Raw genomic sequence first — 5,984 nt, forward strand, 5'->3', positions numbered from 1 at the left:
ATATATATATATATATATATATATATATATATATATATATACTATTATTAATACTATTTTACATGTAATTGGGAAATGATATACAGGCACTGGGGCATAGAGATCCACCATGCCTTACTGGAAAAGTCGAAAGGGGTATGGGAGAAAATATAGGAGAGAGCAGATTGGAGGAGGGGCTGCTATTTTGGGGCAGTGGGTAGGGGAAAAACGGGGAGAAAATTTGTAACTCAAAATCTGGCGGAAATGAATGATCTAAATCAGAAGTTAATAAAGCATCTGAAAAATGAAAAAAAAAGAAATCCTGAGGGCTCTCCAGATTCCAAGTCCAGCCTTCTAACATACCAAGCATTGCCCACATCAGGAAGTAATCCTGGGTAAACTAAGGAAAGATCCCATAGGAACTTGCCACCCCCACCTCCAATTTCCTTACAGTGTCCAAAGTAATCTGGAGAGCCCACCTGCCTTTCATTCCTCTTCCAATTTGCTCTTCCCCTACCCCACACACTTCCTGGATTGTGTGCCACATGTGTTGGCCTGGAATAGGGTATGGTTGACATTCAACAGGCCTGTACATCCGGGAGGGTTCCTTCATTCTCCAGTCTTGGGTAAGGATCAGGGATCTGGTCAGCTCAGGGAACTCTCCTCATGTGAATAGATATGTCTTGGGATGTTGCCTGAGGTTTGAAGAAAGTGAAGAAAAGCCCACTGCTGGTCAGCTAGTGTCCAAGATGGGATTTGAACTAGGTCTTTCTGATCCTGAGCGTAAGAAACCTATATATTAATCCATCCTGTTACCTCTGCTTTATCCTGTGAAAATCTATCTGTCATTAACATCTGTTTCCTCCATTCTCATCCTGCCCCTTCTGTAGAATCCTTTGTTCATTTCCATGTGTTCCTTGGTTATTGCTATGAGTCGTCAGACATTCACATGGGCCAGGTAGGCCCCCTGGCAGGAGTGGGCCCTGAGCAACTTTTTCTCTGCTCCTATAGAGGCTGTAGGCATAAATGAGAGAATCAATGGCTCAGTGCATTACTCTGGGCAGAGCAAAGCAAACGATGCCAACGGCCAGTTGGGATGCAATTTATCCACTGTAGTTCTTGGCATGAAAAAAGAAACAGATTGTGTTGAACCAGGGCAGCCTTCCTATTTTTGAGAATTGCCTGAGGTGCTGAGATCCCATTCTTTCTCCCAAGCTGAGCAGGCCCATGGGGCTGGCTCAGGATACAGCTGTATGACCTCCAAGGAAGAAGGGCTGAATGGCCCCTGGATGCAGGAGGTGGCTGTCCATTGCTTACTACCTTGGGTCTGAGCCAGGTCTGCCACGGTGACTTCCAGCTAAGCCAAAAGCTTGGGAGGGACCTCAACAGAGCCATCAAACATTCCAGCTGAAAGAGACCTTAGACCTCTTGGAAACCCAGCTGCCTTGTCTAACCAAGGAAGAAACCAAGGGTCAAAGAGAGAAAAGGGTGACAAAGCTAGGATACGGGAATCTGCAGCTCCTTATTCCTGACCCAGTGCCCTTTCCACTTTAGCCCAGACTTCTAAAAGAATCTCTATTTCTCTTGAAGTTGGGGTGAATAAATTCTTTTACTTGTCTCAGAGGAAGGACATGATTCAAAATATGTATTCCCCCATACTCCAACCCTGAAATAACTTTGCTAGCATTTGATTTTGTGTGATATATTGACTTACTGGGGTACATGTTGTTTCCTCCACTAAAATGAAAGCCCCTTGAGGGCAGGAACTATTTAATTTTTTCTTTAGATTCCCATAGCCCAGCCCAATTCCTTGTCCACAGTAGGCAGCTAATAAGTGCTTGGATTCAACTGGACTGTCATAGGACATAGAGTGGGAGTGGAGCTTAGAGATCATTCCAGGAGGGAAAATCATGTCCAAAGTCACTCGGGCCTTGAACACAGGTCCTCCCACCCAAGAGCCAGTAGCCCTTGAATAGAAATGCTGCAGCAGATCGGATAGAATTCCCACACAATTCCTATTTGCAAACCATTGACTGGATCTTTTCAAACTTTCCATTTAAGAATCTAATGCCAAATGGAGTCCAGTTCTCTTCTCTGGACCTGCCAACTTATAAAGGAGGATTTCCAATAAGACTCTAGAGAGTAGATCAATTAGATTTTCCTTGCCTACCAGTAGGAAAGACATTCATCAATCACACATTTATTAAGTATCTACTGTGTGCTGGTCAATGTGCTAAACACAAGGGATACAAAGACAGAAGCAAAATAATCCCTGCCTTCAAGTAGTTTATATTTGATCCCAGAAGTATTAGAGAGCCACGGTAGTCTATCAAGGTGGGGATGAGGAGTGATATGCCCAGACATTTATTTTAGGGAAAACATCTTGGTGGCTATGTGGAAAATGGATTGGAGGGGGATTTGTCTGATTAGAAAGCTATTACAATGGGTCAAGAAGAAAGACAGAGAGGAAAAAAGAGTTCCCCTTCTATGTCCTCAGAGTTATTCATTGTCAAATTAGGTGTTTGGGAAGCCTGACCAATATAAAGTATGAATTTTAGGAGTGACAGTGAGCACAAGTTTTACTGTGACAAAAGTATGTGTGATTGCTTTGAGAGATAGAGAGGCAAAGGACTCAGAAGAAAGAATGGAATGATTGGGGGTGGGTGAGTGGCAGGAAACATGGCCAATGTGGATATTTATTTTGATTAACTACAAATGAATGAATGAATAAAGGCACCAGGTTGAACAACCTTTCTAAGCAAATACAATCAATGAAGGTGTAATAGGATCTAATGAATGAATGAATGTATAAATGATGAATAAATAAATAGGATCTAAGGATCTATGGCAGCATGCCATAGTGGCTGGTGACAAGTAGGAAGCCCTGAGTCTGGCACTTGCTAACTGTGTGAACCTTGGCAACTCACTTCACCTCTCTTAGCCTCAGTTTCCTTATCTGTAAAATGGGAATTATAACAGTAGTTAACAGACAGGTCTGTTTTGAGAATTGAATGAAATAATGAAGCATCTGCAGTTATTATTCTGAAGTTGCTACCTTCCCCCCTAAGTGAAGCCTCTCTCTAACCACTCTACTCCACCTTCATTTTTCTCATCTAAGTTTCAATACTCCAAGAATTCCAGAGTTGGAAGGGGGCTCAGAGGCCGTCCAATCCAAGAATCCCCTCTGACAACTGGGTATCCAGCCTCCTCCTGAAGACCTCCAGGAAAGGGAGCCCACTTGGGCTCAAAGAAACCCAAGCCACTCTGGGACAGCTCTCATTGGAAAGTTTTCCACCATCAAGCCCAGGTCTGCCCCTCTGCAATTTTATCCATTGCTCCTAATGCTGCCCCCTGGAGTCAAACAGAAAAAAAAATCTAATCCTACTTTACACATAGATAGCCCTTCAAATACTTGACTAGAGCTGCGAGTTCTCCCTGAGTCTTCTCTTCTCCAGTCTAAACATTCCCAGGCCCTTCAACTGACTCTCATATAGCTTGATCTTAAAGCCCTTCACCATCCTGAATATCTTTCTCTGGACACTCTCTGAGTCAGCAGTTTTGGGTCAATTCAATCCAACAAGCACTTATTAAGTGTCTATTATTCTCAGGCAGGCACAGTGACATTAGACACTCATTAAACATTCATTAGACACACATATTGAGCACCTAGTATGTATCAAATAAGGGGCTAGGCAATCATTCATTCAACTAGGATTCATAAAGTCCATATTATGTGCCAGGCAGTGTTTTAGGTGTTCATTCATTGAACAAACATTTATTAAGCACCTACTAATTGCTAGGCACTGGGATTCAAAGACAAAAAGGAAAAGATCCTACTGGAAGGAAGCAACTGAGTAAATACAAGGCAGTATGGTATAGCCAGTGAGTCAACTAGCCTTTCTTAGGTGCCTACTTTGTGCCAGGCACTTTGCAAAGCAGCTGGGGATACGATGTAAAACAAAAAAAACCAGTTGCAGGCTCTCAAAAGAGCTCACAGTCTGAGGGAGATGGCATGCAAGCAGCTCTGTCCAAATGAGTCATAGATGAAAAAGATGGAGATAGTGTCAGAGTGAAGACACTAAGATTGAGGTCTTGGAAAGTGTTCTCAAAGAAGGTGAAACTTTGGCTGATACTTGAAGTGAGTGGGGAGGTGGAGGTGAGGAGGGGGACACTTCGAGGTGGCCCATGGAGTGGCATGTCACTAGATTACAGAGTATATGGTGGGGAGCAAGACTTAAAGAGACTATAAAGGTAAGACAGGCCCAGCTTGTTGAGGGCTCTAAAAGCCAATCAGAGGATTTCTATTTGACCACAGAGGTAACAGGGAGTTCTTGGAGTTTGTCATAGGAGATGGAGTGGCAACTGAGGCTGCCTCAGGTTTAGGAATAGCTAGGTTTAAGTATGAGCTCTGATATACACTGTTTGTGAGACATTAAGCAAGTCATAACCTCTCAAGTCCTCCCACAACTCTCTGTGATTACAAGTTGTAAAGACAGCAACCCACATTGGAAGAGGCATCTTTCTCATTGGGAGTTCTCTGCACCAGTTAAATCACAGGTCTAGTTAAAAAACAATCAGAAAAACCCACAGAGTAATAAAAAAATCATTTTGTAGGGGTCAGGAGAAGACTAACAACTGGGAAGGAAATGTTCCTGTGAATTGAGGAAGCTAGGAATTTGACAAGGAAGAGAGGAGGAGTGAGAGCACTCCAGGCCTCCAAGACAGCCATCACACAGGCCCAGAGATGGAATGGAGATGTGGGTCAACAGTTGGGCTGAAACAGAGAATGCTTCCAGAGAAGTAACATGAAGGCCATCTGGAAGGATAATCTATCCGCCACCAAACATTTATTAAGAACCTACATACAATGTGCCAGGGACTATACTAAGAAAGGATAAACAAGGAATTCATATTGTAACGGGAGTCAGAGTGTAATGGACATTTAATTGCCAACAGAGCAGTTTATATTTTATCCTCAAGGTAGCAGAGAGCTTCTAAAGCTTCTTGGGTAGGGCTGGCAAGTGAAATGTGCTCATTATTTTGTCTAAAACATCGGGGTAGGTGTGAACTGAAATAATCTCTAAAGTCCCTTCCCCCACTACCTTCCTGTCTAGGTGAAAGTTGTCCAGATCTCCACTCTTTCCCCTGATTTGGACTTGCCCAGGGTTAGGAGAGACTTCTAGCACTTTTAGAATTTGCCACCAACAAGACTGGGCTGCCAAGGCAACCCTATTTCCCAAAACACAGCCTACTGTGTTCTGTGTAGCTGTGGCTGGTGTGAGGTTACCCAAATTCCGGGCTTCACAGCAGCTGGGAGTCTGAACAGGAAGTGGTGATGTCACCCACATTCTTTTGCAAATGGCAAGTGGCAATGAGCTAAGCTCCCTAACTCCACAGAATGATCTCTGTGTCTCTGTCTCTCTATCTCTCTCTTTCTCTCTTGTCACCCCAAAGAGGCATTTCCTAACAGATCTAATGACAGGACTAGAGAAAGATGAAGGTAAAGGCTGCTCCTTAGCTTTAGTTCTTTCATTTGGTTTCCAAAGTGAAGAAAATGGCCAAGGCCACCTAGAGGAGTAAAAAGAACACCCTCTGGCCTGGGGATGAGGGCTCCTGGGTCCCAATATCAGCTCTGCCTCTGGCTGTGTTGCCGTGGCCAAGTCTCATTCTCTCCTTGGGCCTCAGTTTTCTCATGTCTACCATAGCAGAGATAGATAGAAAGGCAGAAACAGAGACAGAGGGAGACAGAGGAGGGAGGAAGACAGAGGGAGAAGGAGAGAGAGAAAGAAAGAGGAAGAGAGGGAAAGAGGAGGGGGGAGGGGGAAGGGAGAAGGAGAGGGAGGGAGGGAGAGGGGGAGAAAGGAGCAGAGGGAGAGAGGGGAGAGAGGGAGGGAGGAAGACAGAGAGAGGGGGGGAGAGAGACAGAGACAGAGAGAGACAGAGAGAGAGAGGGAGGGAGAGAGAGGGAGAGGGAGAGAGGGGGGGAGGGAGGGAGGGAGAGAGAG

The sequence above is a fragment of the Petaurus breviceps genome, unplaced genomic scaffold, assembly GCF_028583685.1.
Source record: "Petaurus breviceps papuanus isolate PSGF00001 unplaced genomic scaffold, PetGlider_PUasm1.0 90881, whole genome shotgun sequence".
Classification (NCBI taxonomy): domain Eukaryota; kingdom Metazoa; phylum Chordata; class Mammalia; order Diprotodontia; family Petauridae; genus Petaurus; species Petaurus breviceps.